The sequence below is a fragment of the Episyrphus balteatus genome, chromosome 1, assembly GCF_945859705.1.
Source record: "Episyrphus balteatus chromosome 1, idEpiBalt1.1, whole genome shotgun sequence".
Classification (NCBI taxonomy): Eukaryota; Metazoa; Arthropoda; class Insecta; order Diptera; family Syrphidae; genus Episyrphus; species Episyrphus balteatus.
The window spans coordinates 172,798,276-172,816,523 of NC_079134.1; the positions used below are offsets into that span (position 1 = coordinate 172,798,276).

Below are 18,248 nucleotides of genomic sequence, written 5' to 3' on the forward strand. Positions count from 1 at the left end.
GAAAATACATGCCAAGTTTCAGAGTGGGATATCAAGCCGTTTAGAAGATACATAGGTTTTAGTGAGAGGTCTTCGTGCATGTAAAACCGGAAGTACCCAGTTTTCTCTGCTCTGACCCAGCAGTTTGTACCACCCCCAAATTTTTTTTGCCCATTCGATAGAGCATTGGCTGAATATCATTATCCTGATTTTTCGCACTCGCGAAATTCACCTTTCAGCCGCCATCTTGGATTTTAGTTTTTGTTGAATATCTCGATTTCTATTTATCCTACATAAAAGTTGTGTATGCAAGAAACGTAGGAAATTCAATTTCGCGTCTTTATGTTAAGAGAACTTTTTCGATATTCCTAATATTAAAAAAGTTGCAAGCCAAAAAAGAAAAAAAAACGAAAAAAATGACAATTTTAAAGTTTTGAGCACTTTTTATCAAAATTATGAAAAAAGGTCCTGAATTTTCTCTTGTAACATAAATCTCTAAAATACTTACTAATCATTTAAAATTCAATATTTGTTAAAAAAAAAAATTAAGAAAAAAGTAAAGATAAAAACACAAACAAAAAAGAGCATTTTTTAACAAAAAAAGTTTAATAACGTTTGTGTTTATAGCGTTACAAAAAAAAGTTGTATAGGAGAGTTGTAGAGAATTTTAAGGAATAATCTTTCCTCGGAAGGTTTTTTCATAATTTTGATAAAAAGTGCTCAAAACTTTAAAATTGTCATTTTTTTCGTTTTTTTTTTCTTTTTTGGCTTGCAACTTTTTTAATATTAGGAATATCGAAAAAGTTCTCTTAACATAAAGACGCGAAATTGAATTTCCTACGTTTCTTGCATACACAACTTTTATGTAGGATAAATAGAAATCGAGATATTCAACAAAAACTAAAATCCAAGATGGCGGCTGAAAGGTGAATTTCGCGAGTGCGAAAAATCAGGATAATGATATTCAGCCAATGCTCTATCGAATGGGCAAAAAAAATTTGGGGGTGGTACAAACTGCTGGGTCAGAGCAGAGAAAACTGGGTACTTCCGGTTTTACATGCACGAAGACCTCTCACTAAAACCTATGTATCTTCTAAACGGCTTGATATCCCACTCTGAAACTTGGCATGTATTTTCTAAATTGTATAAGCTTTATTTTAAGACTATTTAAAAAAATATCAAAATGGTCGAAGTTTCTTAAATTTGGATTTGAAGTGCCAACTTCCGGTTTTCTGTCGAAAAAATAAATCTATTTCCGGTTTAGATTTCATATTTGAAAAGCACGTCTAATTTTGCGTATAATCCATCATTAAAATAATTTTGTTACCCCTTCGTTTAATTTATATAAATTTTTCAAATAAACTCTTCCCAGAGTTTTCCAAAACTTTAGAAGCCCATAACTCCGCTATCAAGGCTTAAAATTCAAAATCCTTCCAGATGTATTTTTTAATTCGATTAAGGAATACATATACCAAATATGAACAAATTTGACGACCCACCACATTTTTCGCTGCTGGTTTCACGTGAAATGCCCCATAAGAAACATAGAAAAAAATTGAAAATAGTTAAATAAAATTACTTCACTAAATTAAACATTTTAGAAAACTAATTGCGTTTTTTACTGTTTATCAAGTTTTCTGCTCAACTCTTTTGTTTACCTTATTAACTTTGAAAATTGTGATATGATTCAATTTTCAATGAATGGTTTTCTGTTTCCAAAGTAACGGAGGTGATTTGTTTGGAGCTTTGGACAGTCGCAGTTCGCAGATCATCTATTTAATGGTTTCTATCTGTTCAACATCCTGGACTATAGAAATCGGGTAAGAATAAACCCATTCTGGTTGCAGTGTCCCGCTATCAAGATTCTAAAATTCTTTATACTCAACGATAAGTTATACTGATTTTCATTTTCATTAATACTAGAGGCCTCAAACTTCTAGATATAAAAAAGTCTTTACTGGGTCATCCAGAAGTTTTTGATGTATTTATTAGATGTATTTCCATAATGTATAAGTATATACACCATTTGGGATGTCTGATCCTATTTCAAATTGTCTACTATTATTCCTATCGTATGCTAAACCATTTCTTGCTTTTTCATTCATTTGAAATGTGTTTAGAGTTACAAATGTTATGCAAGATATGAGTCGTTATATTTCAAAGTGGTATAAGTCACATTTTCCATTCTTTTCAAAAAATATTATTTTATTCGATTAAACCAATAGCTTAATGGATTTTATGTTCAAATATAAAAATGGAGTAACTAACCTATCTACTGATTGCAATATTTTATTACTAATAGAGATACCGTTTAATTGCGATCAGTTTAAAAGTCAACTTAATGTTTTTTTTTTTAAATGGACTTATACCACTTTCAGATAAACGACTCATGTGTACCTCAGCAATTTGCTAGTGTCTTTTTAATATGAATAAATAATAAGAGCTATTACTTTTGATTATTTTTGTTATTTTGGAAAGTTTTTCATACAGTATTTGTGCACTCCAAAAATATCCAGCAAATTTAAGAAATCAGTTGAGAGTAGTTTTTCTCAATGACAATATTTTTGCTGATGATTTACTAGAGCAATGTTCCATCTCAAAATGCCTGCCCCTTTTGTAGAAACATATTTTAAGCATTCATTACCTTAGAATAACTAACTTTAACCAAATTTTAAATAATATTGAATCAATAAAAACAGTTTAATCGACAACAAAAATCTTAATCGCCAACCAAAATCTTTTACGATTATGTATCAGGTTTTGTGGTCAGCTCTTTTGTTTCTTCTGAAATTAAGAAAATTGAGTACTTAATGGATTAGTGAAAATGACATAGTAGTCTATTTAATAGACCGAAGCTCCACAGCAAAAATAGAAGAAATTTCGTTCAAGAGTTGTTATTTCTGAATATAATTCCGTGACATAAAAGAATACTTCAGCCAAAAATGCTACTTAATCCATTGGTGCATTTTTGAGAAAACGGCAAAATTGATCGGTTTTCGTTTTTTTTGTTCATTTAACTCGAAAACCAAGCCTAACTTTCAGATGGTACAAAGACACTTTTCATAGCAAATTAAATTTTCTATCAAGTTAAGGTGGTTAAAAAATTTTTTAAAATTAGTTCTGACTAAAATTCTAACCTAAATTAAACGAAAAAAAGTTAAAAAACTGAGGATTTTATTTTTGTTTACTAAATCAGGGGGCATTTGGTGTATGAACCCGGGTGGTCCAAACTTTGTCCTAATAAAATAAAGAAGAAGTAAAATTCTTTGATAATTAAATGCAATTTTTATTTTTTTTGTTGTTAAGAAACGAAAGCCATTAGACTTGGTCTAATGTTAGGTGTACACGGTGGCGTAAACTTGTTTTTTTTTTTTTTTTTTTTTGAAGAAAGCATATACCTAACAAACCATAGTTAATGAACAGAGTATGAAAAAGGATGTTATTTGCATGAGTTCTAATTTTTAGAAAATATAATAGTGTTTAATTAGTCTAATAAAATTAATTAGAAAACCAAAGTTATTTAGCCCATTAAAACCCACTTTAAGCTTCCAGAGACAGAGACTTTTAAATTACTCATATTTTGATTTTAATTTTGAGTAACTAGTCTAAAGGGTATCAATGAACAAATCCTGCATGGGCAATACCAGCAGAAAGAGGAGGAAAGAAAGATTCTTATTTTTGATTTACAAGACCAGCTCGTAGCCAATTATTATAACGAAAATTTTTTTGTTCCTTTATATTTGCTTCCAAGCACACGAAAATACAACCATTCTATCAGTTACAACTTTACATAGTTATGTTTTATTGCAACTAAACCCAATTGTAGAAAAATAATTCTCATACATTGTAGGTAGTTTAAACTTAAAAACTATTGTGGAACAACAAAATAAAAAAAAGAAAGTGAATGAAAAATAAAAGTACCTATGCAGCACTTTAAGAGTGAGTTCATGCGACTCCATTGTTTTTTTTTTTTTTTAATTTTAGTTTTGCTTTGTATCTTTAATATATTTTTATCTTTCTTCGTAGCCAGTAGCGGTAAATTGTTCCACAACAAGCTAACAATTTTAACACTCTTCTCTGATTTTAGCCTACATACTTACCTACCACTAACAACGATTTAAAGTTGGGCACTTCAAACCACAACAGACATTTACTATTATGTAACATTGCAATTGTAGGACAGTTTTTTTCTTGTTTTGTTTTTGTTTTTTGTGTTTGTGTCAACTTAATGAGTCTAACGCGGTTATTAATTTTAATTAAGACAAATTATTAACCATATATAATGGCATTGACGATCGCGAAATATTGTTATGTAAATCCTTGAACTTGCATTACTTTAATGAAAAATATAACAATTTTCAGAAAAAAAAACACAACAACAATAAAATGTTGCAATTTTGTGCGAGAAACTTGTTTTGATTTTTCATTAAAAATAGAAAAACAAAAACATGGAATGGTCTTAAAGGCTTTAGCCATACTGCACACTAGTGCACTGGAATCATGGTACCTAAAAAGTTGATGCAATTTTTTTTGTATATTGTTACTTTTTTAATCGACCATACCACTAACATATCTACCATGACCTTGCGCGTGGAAATTAAAAGTTTGAAAGAGAAGAATTATGATGTTTGAAGGTGGAATAATTATGGAAAAAAAAATCAGAAAAACACTTGTAACGTGATGGTCTAATAACTCAATCAGATTGAATTTAGAATTAAATTAAAGACTAAATCTAATTAGCAGAAGTAATTTGGAGGAACTCAATTAAAAATTGATTGATAGTATCTATGATTTTGTTGGATAAAATTGTTGTAACTATGTTTTTCTTCGGAGAAACTATTTTGTGCAATCTATTCCATTCCAAAATAGTAAAAGAATAACAACTCACTTTGAAAATTTGTAAAACCACTTTTTTAGTTATTGTTTTATGGCAACATATTGCTTTTAATGACGTCTTTTGTAACAAATATTAGATATACACATTATATCCTTATCATATTCAATTATCTATATAATCCCATCAAAATATATTAATGGATAACACTTAAAAAGTATAACCGGCGCCGACCGCAACCAATTATACAGCAGAGATTAACTACTCTAGTCCTCCTCTATTTTAGAATAAGTTTCACAGTAGCCAACTTCTAGCTAAGTATTTATCATGGTCGACGCCGAAATATGATATCTCTTGTCGCCAAAGGAGAGATTCCCTCTACTATAACCCACGACATCTTATAGTTTATCCTTATCCTTCTAACACTCAAAGTACGAGAGTGTATCTACAATCGTATAGAATAGTCTTGGTAGGTAATTATTATCCTGTTGCACTATTATTATGTGTGGACATGAAGTTTAGTTTCATAGAAATGTTTAGAAACAAAGTTTTGAGACACAACAAAATTTATTTTTGTTGGTCAGAGTAACAACATTGTGGGTTGAATGTTTTGAAGAAATTTTTAAAAGTCAGCTGCAAGTTTATGTTGCTCTAAAAAAGCAGTCAAAATTAAAAAAAAAAAAGAAGGTTGAAGAAAAGTGATAAAAATTGAACTTCAGACTTTAATAAAAGATTAAAGGAATCTTATGGCTTTATAGGCTTAAACTTTCATTGAATTGTGCTTCTTGGGAAATGCTCAACGAAATTTGAAAACAATTTTAGAACGAAGCATGAAAATAGTTCGTTGTTTGATTTAAAGATCTTCTCCATTTAGTAAAGTAAAGGTTGGAAATCTAGTACCAATATTGTCAACAAAAAAAATTCAGGAAATTTTTTGATTGGTAAAATATCACTATTTTTAACAGGTTTAAGGCCCCCAAAGTCGCCCAATTGGTTTTTTTTTTTTTTTTTATAAACCGCTTATAAATCTGGAAAATTTATGTTGATGCCATTTGGCCACATGTTTTAAAATATTTTGGAGTGTTTAATCGAATGAAAAAGAATATCTAAAAAAATTTAGCTCAAACATGCTTAAAAAACTTTTTATGCACAACAAATTTGGTAAATGATATGAAAATAAAAAAATATAAAATTTGTACTTGAAAGGAAATGAAAAACAACATCTAAAATGAAATTGATCTCCAAAACGAGTATGCCATTAGATATCCTTTATTAAGAAGCATTAAAAAAAAAATTTAAAATTGTTAGAGCCGTTTTTTTTTATAAATCATTTTTTGAAGAAAATAAGTAAATAAAGTTGGTATGCCGTTTTATAGTAATTACCTACACTGTAAAGAAATCCTTCTTTTAATAGCACCATGTTTTCTTTATAATAGTTTTTTCGTATGCTTATTCCTTATCCCAAGTCAAAATTGCTTCAGCATGTCAGGTTCTTTAGATATTTTGACGTAAGGTAATCTTTCTCAACTTAATTTCTTACGGTTTATGAAAGAACTTGCTTTTTAAATTGACCCAACCCATCGTAAGTAAAATGTGTTGCTGGTCAAATTCTTTTCAAAAAATAATTCAGCTTTTAAAAATTTTTTCAAACAAACAAAAAAAGGTTTTGAAAATTTAAAAAGACTGCACTCTAGATAATTTTTTTCGGAATCCAAAGTTCTGTAATGGTCATAAACAGCTCCTGATGATGCATACTTCAAAGTTTCATAATTGATGAAAATATGATGACATGTAATTGGTTTGCCTTTACCAGGATTTGCCTCAATGCGAAGATTTGGCCAAAAACCAGACTGGTACTTGTTGGTGTGCTTAGCCAAATACCCGAATGGAACCTCTGTATAAGTACATAAATGTTGCAGAATAATCTTAGGCGTTCACTGAAAGACAGAAAGAACACATGAAAACAGCACGAAGTTTATTTTACGGTCTGCCATCTTTTAACCAACTTTTAACTTTACAGGATTGCTTTAGGAAAAAAAACCAACTCCAATTTAAGTAGACATTCCATTCAAAAGAAAATAAATACTCCTATAATTAAATTATACATGAAATTTTCATTGACTTCCGTTTTAAAAAAAAAAATTTAATTTTCATAGACAAACACAAAAGTTGAAGGTTAATCCCTTCTTAATATGTGGAACACTTTTTCACATTGGCAACGCTTCTAAAAGAAAAGAATACACGAACATTGACATCATTTTCATATGGGGCAAAACTACTTCTTTCGCTATGATGGGAAAAAATGACAACAGAGTATGAGTTTAATTTGAATATAATACGGTCTAACCCAATCAATGGTTATTGCCTTTATTCTTCTTTGCACGAATCTACTCCATTAGGATCATATATAGGAAACAAAAGAGCTGACCAGCAAACTTGATTCAAATCCGAAAAAAGTAGAACAATCATTTTCTATTTTTAGTGATATCCTAGACAGGTAGGAAGATTTTGGCAAAGCTAAATTTATTGATTTGTCTAAAATATTTAAGTTTTATTTGCCTAAAAGTAGTTGAGTAAACTTAACCCACACAATCTTTTAGGGCGTATACAATTCAATCCTCAGTTAGCTTTTATATACCTACACGTAAAAAATTCGCATGCCGTTTCCACCTCTTGTCAGCATTAAAATATAAATAGCTAACTTTGTGTTTTTTTTTTTAAATCCTAGTTTCATTATAAAAGACACATAAATTATAATAAAAAAAAAAAAAAAAAATGATTTTTATATCATTATTAAGAGCTCATACAATAATTTAGCCACATTTTTCAAGCTATAACACTTATATTCAAGTGTTCTCACAGCATATTATGCACTTAAAAACTTACTCCCAAACTATCATCTCCCAACATCATTATCTGTTCATTTCCAAAAAAATTAAAAAAAAAAGCAACAGAAACGTACAATTCTCATGGACTTAGAGTAACAGAATCTATTCATATGCTTCAAGTTGCAACCGAGCTCGCAGGAAAAAAAAAAACCTCAGCTCTTATTCAAAACACCCACTTCTTTGCGCTATGATGACACCGCCCCACATCATACACAGTGTCATGAATGAAAAACTTCTCTACACACAACAACTGTAGAAGGTATTTTTTTTTTTTTGTGGAGGGAGATTCCTGCGCAACATGACATCCCAACATCCTCCATATAGAGCCATCATGCCATCCATAAAGGGATGATGATTACGGTATGTAGACACTGGTACCCAACCGGAAACAAACTGTTGCAGCAACACTGTGTAAATGTTTTTCAAAATATCTCTTCGTCCTGGTGAAAAGTATAAAAATGGATTGCACGGCATCCGGTGGTCACAGAAGTTTTAAGAAAATCCGCGAGTAAAGGACTAAAAAAAGGACCAAAAACCAAACTAAAAAAAAAAAAAAAAAAAATTAACTTTTTGTGAAACATTCTTTAACACTTTCGAGCATAAAGTGACTGTTACTGTCTTCTGGTTTTTTTGTGTGTAAAATAATGGAGTGATTTGAAATTTAAGAACCCAATTTTACAACAGTGATTTTGTTGTCTCAGTTTATAACGGTTTCTTTCGTATTTTCTTGAATAAAACCCCCAAGTCTTTTGGATTTTTAAAGGAACTTATCTTGTGGTAAGTTAGTTCTTTCTTCTTTGACGCGATTGACGTGTTGATACGTTTTATACTAATACTTAAATCTGTTTACACGAGATGGTCATATGACAGCCCACACATTGACTTGTGACAGAGGTTAAAAAAATACTCTCTCTTGTTACATTTATGTTAATGCATTGTTTTAACGGTTGTGAATTTTTTTTTTTTATAGAAAATATATTTTATGTTTTGAGGTAGTGAAATACCTTTTAAGAATTTTTGTCTCCTCCGCCAAATGGTGTGGAAGAAGTTTTTTAGTATCTACCAAGGGCAAGGGTGAATCCTTGACCAAGAAAAAAAAAAGGTTATACGAAAAAGAAAAAGACTTTTCATAAGTTTTCATTAAAAATATTAAATTACAGACTGCAAACTTTATTGAAATAAAATTGTTTGAAGAGAAATAGTTCTTGGGAAAAATTAGAAGAAATGAAAAAATGAAACTTTGTTTATGAACTTGTTTATAACCTTTTGATAAAGTTAATTTAGCGCCTATAAATGTACGACAGCGGCGGCGGCGGTCGGTAGTTTGAGTTAATGTTCAAGAAAACCGACATTGATAATAAAATTGTATTTTGTTGACAACTTTTTGCCGGATTGTTTGTTATTAACATTCAAAATTTGCTAAAATAGTATGGTTAAATATTTTTTTTTTATTGTATTTGTTTGTGGTCAAAAATTCCAAGAAGCATTTGTTTAAGTACCTACCATTAGAGTTTTTTGCATTTTAACACATAATTATTTAACTTTGGTGCGTAGTTTTCCAGAGGAAATTTAATTGAACTAGTTGGAAGGTTGGAATTGCTGTCAAAATCGTCCAATTTTAAAGATTCAAAAAAGTTTTAAAAATTGAAATACTGTTTTAAATTTTAATGTCGTAAAAACGTAACTTACGTTACGTGGTAAATGAGTAACAATTAAAGTTTGAACTGTATCAAATTTTAACAAACGCCATTTACCGATTCTATCGGTAGCTCAAAAGGAAGTAATCTATGTAGATTATAAAAAAACCCGCCGGCGGCAAAGCATTGAGCAAACGCGATTACAAGACAAAAACGCTAAATGCTTTACGAAAATAGGAGTAGAAGAAAAAAAACTTATCCAGGATAATTCAGTCTCAAGATTTTTTTTTTTTATCAAATAAGGCTTTCTTCTTCATCCTGTTCTTATATTTGTATGTTCTAAATTTCAGATGTTTCATAATTCTCCCACTTATTTACTTCCTGATAGTGATCCGTCTGTTAGTTGGTTTTATCTTAAAAATTGACAGGAAGTACCTATATCGCTTTAACTTTGAATTTATGTGGCCTAAACTGTTCCAAATTTAGTTGACATTTTCGGAGAAATTTAAAGAACAAAATAAATCAATGGTACGAGTAAATTGATGGTTACATACAGAAAAATCAGACTCATTTTAGTTCATATTTTATAATTAATTTCCTGACTTACTTTATTTGGAAATTAAAAATAAAAAAAAACTTTTCGTAGAGACATGAAAAATAAACCAAAACCATTGTATCGAGATCACAGAGTTTATTTTTTAGAACATCTAAGAATAACATAAAATTCAAGATTTGTTCTCTTTTTTCATAATTTTTAATTGCGATATAGGAATAGGTACTATATCTTTGGCGCCGGGTACAAAGGTGTAAAGTCAGAAAAGGTAATTTTGAGCAAAATGAAATTGAAGTTGCAATTTTTCTTTGTAAATCTGAATATTATAATTTTGAAAAAGTAATGATGCAGAAACATTATCTATAAGATCTTTTTTAATATCCATATGCTGTTGACCAGAAAATGACCGTTCTTGAAAAAAAAATTTTTTGACTTAACACTTTAGAGCCATTTAGTCTTCAAAAATATACTTGGTCCAAAGGTGTTAAGTAAAGAAAAATCTTTGTTTACATTGATAACAAAGTTTAATTTATAAAAGAAAGTTGAAAAACGAAAAGCCATTTTTCTACAGTATTATATTAGTTCAAAAAGAATTCTCACAATTATTAATTAATCACATTTAATTAATAATTATTGTGAGAATTCTTTTTGAACTAATATAATACTGTAGAAAAATGGCTTTTCGTTTTCTGTCTTCTTCTTGACTTAACGCCTTAGGATCAATTTTTTTTACTTAAAAATTAAAAATTAATGCAAAACCAAAGGAGTTAAGTCAACTTACGCCCTTAGTACCACACAATTTAAAAAATTTTTGACTTAAACCCTTTGTACCGAATCATTTCTAACGGAAGAAGATACGCTAGAGCTATGGCGATAGGACCAAACGAAAGAGAAAAAAAAACTGACTGAACCCGGCAGCAAAGATATGTATATCAAGTTATTCATTCGTACAAAAAAAAAAGTTGAAATAACATTTTTCCATGACATTACGATGATAGAGAATGTCAAAAAATTGGGTCTCGAAAGTCCGTCTGTCAGTCTGTCTGTATAAGGAGCTACAGCCTAAACGGATGGACCGATTAATGTTAAACTTGGTATGTAGCGTTTTTTGGCGACTCTCCAGAGGGGTTTTTGGAATTAATTTTTTTGGACAAAAATTAAGGGTTTTTGTCATGTATCGATTTTAGTAAATTTGAAATTGCTCAAAAACGACTCCAACGATTTTGTTTAAAAAATTCAAATGTTAGTTTTAAGACAAGGTCTATCTTCTAATGAAAAAAAATCATTAGGTATTAACGGTACCTGCCATAGAACCGTTTTTTTTTCAAATCCGATTATCTCCGAAACTGCTTGTTCGATTTCAACGATTTTTGTGAAGAAGCATTTATATAATTTAAATATAAGCCAAAAACAAAATTTTGAAAAAAATAATTTTTGAAAAATCAAATTTTCGAAAACGGGACATTATTTTTTTTGAAATTTTGTGTTTAGATGTTGATCAGTGATTTCTACAAAATGGCATACCAATTTTATTTTAAAACCTTATTTCCAAAAAATGATTTATAAAAAATTAGTTTTTTAAAAAAACTGCTCAAACGATTTTGAAAATTTGTTTTTTTTTTTTTAATGCATCTTAATATATCAATCAAAACTGCATACTTGTTTTGGGGGGCAATTTGGTTTCAGATTTTATATAATTTTTTTTTAAACGAATTTTATTTTTTTTATTTTTTTTCTGTACCCATATAGTGGTACCTACATTTTCCAAATTTCTATATAAAAAGTCTTAAACATTTAAGCTACTTGAACTCTAAGAGCAAGTCCGTGCGACCCAGTCGTGCAATTTGTTTCCATCTTGAACAAGAAATTTACACTTAAGAAATATTTACTTAAAATTTTGATTTTGTTTCAAATATTCAGATGTCCTCTGTATCGAGAAACCACAAGTAGGTAATAGTAGACAACATTAAAAATAGACTATAGCCGATAATATGACAAAAATCAATTACAGAATTTGTCTTTAGGCTATTTTGTGTTATTTAAAAATCAAATTACATACAAAAAATCGAAACAAATTTAAATACAATTGATTCGTTTTGATTTCAATTGAGAAGATAAAAATAAATGTCATTTAAATTCAAAATTGCCTTTACAATATATCAAGTATCAAAATAGGCAAAAATATTTCGTACATATTGAAGATAGGTATACTGACATAACACTAGAAATTATGGATTTAATTCAATTTTGAAGTTCAGGTGACCTCAACTATAAAAGAGTTTTGCCCAGGTACGACAGTGGGCTCATCAGTTAGATCTGTCGTACCCTTACTAAGACGCCTAATTTTGGTCGAAATGCTTTTGGAGTTGAGGTCACTTGAACTTTAAAATTGAATTATATTCAATCGCTCCACTTAAAATATTATTTTTTTCTTCGTTAATTATTGATTTATTTAAAACTAAACTTTTTGTTTTTTTTTTTTTTTTTTTGTTTTTGAAAACTACCTTAACTACCTATAGATAACTAATACTTGCATAAAATTTTACGTTTCAATTAAATTAAATAATATAAATGAACACTCATTTGATTTAACTCATTTATGATGATTAACTAGTCAGGATATAGTAAAAATATAACAAATCTCTTAAACATAATCCATTTTTATCCCTCAAAGAACATATACTCGCTTATGATATACCTTCAAAAAGAATAAACTCCTCACGTAACCATAATAATCATTGGCCAATGCCATTGCCACTACCAAGGATACATGAAAAATTCTTTCGCAAATCTGTATTCTCACATTAGCAATGGTATATCCTTTAATTTCTACCAATGTATCACTCCTACACAACTTGCACAACGAAGTTAAAACAAATTATTTCATCTTTGTTTAATTATTTAATAATTAAAAGCTTCATATATAGTGTATCTCAATATAACTAACATAACGATTTTAAGTTTTTCGAAAATATTTGTTTGAAACAGTGATGTTCAAGGAATCTAACTCGCCAAAACACAAAGCAGTTTGCTTTGAATTTTGCTGTTACATGGCCTTAGAGTTATAAATAAGAATCCAATGTTTAAAGATCAAAAACGTGGCATGGGCCACGAGCGGTGAAGAGATTCACACTGAATCTTAAGCATGTGTAATAAACAGTATGGTGCATTTCTGACTAACGTTAAACAGAAACAAAGAAGAAGAAGATTGGTTTTATAATACAAATTCTATATACGAGGTACTGAAATCAGTTAAGCACTATATTTACCTAATTGGACTTGTTAAATTATTGATTTAATATAGCTTTCTATAACCTTTAGTCCAAACATAAACATTCGCGTTTCGTCCCGGTGAAAACCCGGAAACCGTCACTTGAGAGTTGACTCAAACTCGAGAGTTAAAACAAAAGTTGAGAATCTATTTAGTTCACTATTTTTACTTGCTCTATAGGGCAAGTATTGGTTTCGTGTCGAAAAAAAAAATTGAGGTTTTAATCAAAACCAACATTACGATGATGGAGAATTCCGAAAAAGTGGGTCCCGCAATTCCGTCCGTGCGTGTCTGTGCGTCCATCTGTACACATTTCGACAGCCTAAACGGGTGGATGGATTTTCTTCAAATTTGGTACAGATGATTTTTATAGAATTCTGAAAGTTGGGTTTTTTTTTTTGTTTTTTTATATCTCGTTTAGAACGTATATCTCCCATACGAAAAAATACGATATTACGAATTTCTCGAAAACGGCTCTTACGATTTTGATTAAACTTTGTATACGTAATATTTAAAGCATTGGCAATAAAACTGCATTTTTATTTTTTCTCAAAAAAGGCAAATAACAAAAAAAAATTTTTTCATTTAACAAAATTTTGCCCTAAATGTCGGCTCTTTCTCAATATCAATTTTTTTTTTTAATTTAGATCCAGCTTTTTAAATCTACAAGTAGACAAGAGCAAGTACGTGCGACCCCAGTCGTGCATTTTATTTTCTTAACTCTCGAGTTTATAAAACAAAAGTTGGCCAACTTTCAGTTTTAAAAATATCCCTAGGATATTTGTGACAGCTGAAACAAATACTGCCAGTTCAATGTCATTTATATCAATGTGATTTATATTTTGTGCAATTTTTGTGTTTCAAATGTGAAATTTGTTTTAACAATAATTTAAAATCGGCATTTAACTTTATTTTGTTTTATTTTAACTCGAATTTTGAGCAAATAATTTTCTTTTTGCAAAAGTTTGAATGTGCCGTTTGACAACAAAAATTCTGAAGATATATGTATAGTATATGTGTGTCAATACAAAACGGCGGGAAATGTTAATGATTCATTTGATGAATTATAATTATCTAAACTAATGTTTTGATATTAAATCCATAATTATTTTTTTTTACCACGATAAATTGTTTAAAACAAAAATTTATAATAAAACATGAATTTTTTCTATGCAAAACCTCAAGTTTGTTTCATAACTTCTACTTTTTTCGGAAGTTGAGAAAACTGGAAGTTTTGATAAACTCTCGAGTTGAAAATCGAAAGTTATAAACGTCAACTTTTAGTGAACAAAAGCAAATTCGAAAGTTGAAGATAAAAATCCTCAAGTTATGTTTAACTTCTAGTGAACAAAATCGCCTTAAATTTCTTAATTCTAACTGAACAATCTTGATAATATTTCTTGTCGCTGTGGCATATTCTTTTCCTATATAACACACTTTTCAATCATTATAATCGCGTTTCTGGGAAGGCGCTAACTCAATCCTTAGAAAAAAAAAAACACAAACTTTTGTCCTTGGCTCAATTTTTCATAATTCTGCTTCCCATTTAAACCATACACAAACCTCAAATCTGATAAATTTATCCCTCTAACTCTTAAAACATTTTTAGTTATAAATACGAATGATTTATCCTACTATTTCCATATTTTCAAACCAAATTCAAAGTTCTTACCCAAAAGTTACCGTAAATCTTTTAAAGTTTCTATTTTAGAACCTGAAGATCAAGTATCAGAATAGATACATATGTACTTATATGAAAGATATACTTATGCCTAAGAAGTTTAACGTGGCTCCTTAAACTTCAAGAATCACACAACACCTCCTTCCTCACACTACTTATAATAACATAATTTATAAACAACACTCGACAACTAGTTGCTGGTTGCCTTACATGTACCTATAGTGTATACACACGTATGCATATGTCTTGAATTTGCGTATCATATTTTATCCCGCCTAATTAATGCCAAATAAATTAGGAAATCTCAAAGGTTTAACATTTTTCTTCATAATAATGCACTTCAACTGAGTTAACATATTTTTGTTTGTAAAACATAATTCTAATAGGTATACGGGATAAGGAAAACAAGGTAGACGAAAAGGTATCTTTTCAACCTTGAATTTGATTAATATGAACGAAAATTCGTAGAACATTTTTTTCTTTTCCATTTTCTTTCGAATAATTTTAAATATGTTGATATGATGAATGACATATTTGGAATGATGCAACTTGAGTGCATTCAATTTATTTCAGATTTTTTAAAAATAATAAATCAGATTTTCTTTAAAGTTCACATGTAACATCTAAAATGTAGAGATAATCTTTTACTTCGCAAACAGGACCTTGTCAAAATGGCTGTATCAAAATAAATAACTAAAACCTGAGGAGAGAAACATAATGTAAAGTGGTTTTTAATTTTCTTAGATGGGCCTTATAGTTTTGGTTTTAATAGGTATATAAAAATGCAATAGTAGGGGAAGGTGGCCTAAAATGGCCCCCCTAAGGAAAATGTCTCATATCTCGAAAAAAAGTAAAAAAGTAAAATATTACTCTCACATTTTTTTTCCAAAAAGTATTTAAATTTTTTAATTTTCAAGACGTCTACAAATTTCACTGATCAAATTTTCCCGGTTAACATGGCACACTGTCCAAACATACGTGATTTTTAATGAAAAATCGAGTCCAAGGGCTCCTTTTCCATTTTCTTGGAACAAGTTGTGCTTAATCCCCCCCACATCTTTCTGCGAGTCATTCAAAACCCTGTTCACGTTGGTTTCTCGTCTTTTTACTGAATTTTTTGGAACTTCGAATGTTTTGGATGCTTTTTTCCAGATTTTATTAAGATTAAGGACTTTCCTCAGTCCAGGACTTCCTCTCTGTAGATCGTTTATGTTTAGCAACCATTTTCACTATCAAAAAATGAAAATGTGAAAGTAAGTATAAAATGGCATGTGAAAGGAAATATGCCATTTTACCCGAGTACTAAGTGGGCCATTTTGGGTTTTTTGAATTTATGTTTCATACCGAAAAATCTTAAATCGTCCTAAGCCAACTTATTACAGTAATTTATTAAGAAATAATAAATTACATGACTCTAATTCAATGAGCCGTAGTGTAAAAAAAATGCACTACGATGTTTCGGCAAGTTGCCTTAAAAGTTGGTGTGTTCAATTCTCTTTTCAAAATGGTATAACATTGTTGGGAATATTTCATAAATAACCGAGATAAATTTTTTTTTCCTAAGAAATCCGACTTTTTTATGAGGTAAATTTTCCATATTATTCAAATTTGTAATCTTTCAGAACCTATCAGAATACAAAAACTTAAACATTGAAAAATTACATAAAAAAAAGTCGGATTTCTTAAGAAAAAAATTTTATCTCGGTTATTTATGAAATATTCCCAACAATGTTATACCATTTTAAAAAGAGAATTGAACACACCAACTTTTAAGGCAGTTTGCCGAAACATCGTAGTGCATTTTTTTTACACTACGGCTCATTGAATTAGAGTCATGTAAAATTTTTGAATGCATTTGATAGCAGGGTTATTCAAGGTTCCGTAACAAAAGAAAGAAATGAGGGGTTATGAATTCTCAAGTGGCAGCGGTGGTGCGAAGCGTAGTGCGTCGGCCTCCCAACCGCTAGGTCGTGAGTTCAAGCCCAGCTCGGGCAATTTTCAAAATCAATTGAACATAAGCGACTTAGCACCACTGAAAGGAGTCTGATGATCGGGTTGGTCCCCGTGAAATAGCTATAACTCCAGCCTATGAACTTGGTGGTAACACACACAAGTTGTTGTTGTTCATTCAAATTCCTCAATATAAATTGATTACACAAGCAGCTGCCTGCAAGTATGAAAATACACAAACCTCTTCTAAGAAAAATTAAGATTTGTAGTCACGGCACATAAAAAACCGTCAAAGAGTGACCATTTTTTCGACTTTTTTTCAAATGCCCATAACTCCCAAAATATATGGCTGCGATTTTTTTTATTATTTTTCTGATAAATGTCACCACATACCCTATCTACCGTTTTCGTTTCGACGTTAACTTTTGGGACACCCTGTATATTAACTTCTTTTTTCAAAATACCATGTTTTTTATACTTTTTTTTTGCAAAAAAAAAAAATCACAAAATTTTGAGGTGGTTAGAGACAGTTTGACCTGTCATATATTTCAAATAATGGCTTGAAGTTGCTAAAATTTCGTATATGTCAGTTTTGCCAGATTAACTAAAGAATCGCGTTCATAAATCTATCTAATTATGTTCGATTCTACGATTTCTAGCAAGGGGGCCATTTTACCTTGGGGTGTCATTTTAGACCACTTTGCCCTAATTATAATTTTTAGAAAAAAATCATACAATCAATTAAAGTGGCTTAATATTTTTTCCAAGTCAAAACTAGTCGCAATCTGCTGATTTTTGCAGTCTTTTCTCTTTTATCTCTTCGGAAGATAAATTATATTACGAAGCCTTATTTAAATTATGTTAACATAATTAATAATTCATGCAGTATATGTATATGTTTTTATTTAAAAACAAAATCTTATTTTGTTAAGTTTGAATTACAAAAGTCCTATATTTCTCGTATGTTTAAAAAACTGCAGTTTTTTCGCAATAATCTTCCGAACTTTTAAATCCATTTTCCTAAAAATATAAAAACCCGACAAACAATTTTGGTTCTATAAAGCTTTACAGATGCAATTGTTACTTCTGTAAAGCATTATAGAAGCAAAATTGTTAGTAGGGAATGATGTATACTGCACTTCAATACTAGGGCGACGATATGTCAAAAACTATGTCTTAGTATCTTTCTGAAAGACAGTTGTTCTGGGGAATAAATCCTGAAATCTTATGCCAATATTTAACGGAATACCTCAAGGCTCAATTTATGGTCCATCACTCTTCGCTATTTACGTGAATGTAGTAACAAAACTCTTAGCCACTGTGACGAACACCTTTTTGCACGTCCAGCTTATGAAAAAATGTCATATGGACTTTGTCGACGTGTGACTCAAAAATAGCGGAAAATCTGGGCTTTTGCTTTAAAAGGACCTTGCATTAAAATGACCACATCAATCC

At 29.9% G+C, this 18,248-nt stretch overlaps 1 protein-coding gene across 1 annotated transcript in view; it reads left to right on the forward strand.

Annotated features, from left to right (window-relative positions):
• The first annotated feature begins 8,202 nt into the window (after positions 1–8,202).
• LOC129905212 (FMRFamide neuropeptides) overlaps positions 8,203–18,248 on the forward strand; it is a 31,614-nt gene continuing 21,568 nt past the window's right edge. Inside the window, exon 1 of the mRNA XM_055980670.1 lies at positions 8,203–8,478. The gene's annotated coding sequence lies outside the window, so the exon portion shown is untranslated. The remainder of the gene's footprint in view (positions 8,479–18,248) is intronic.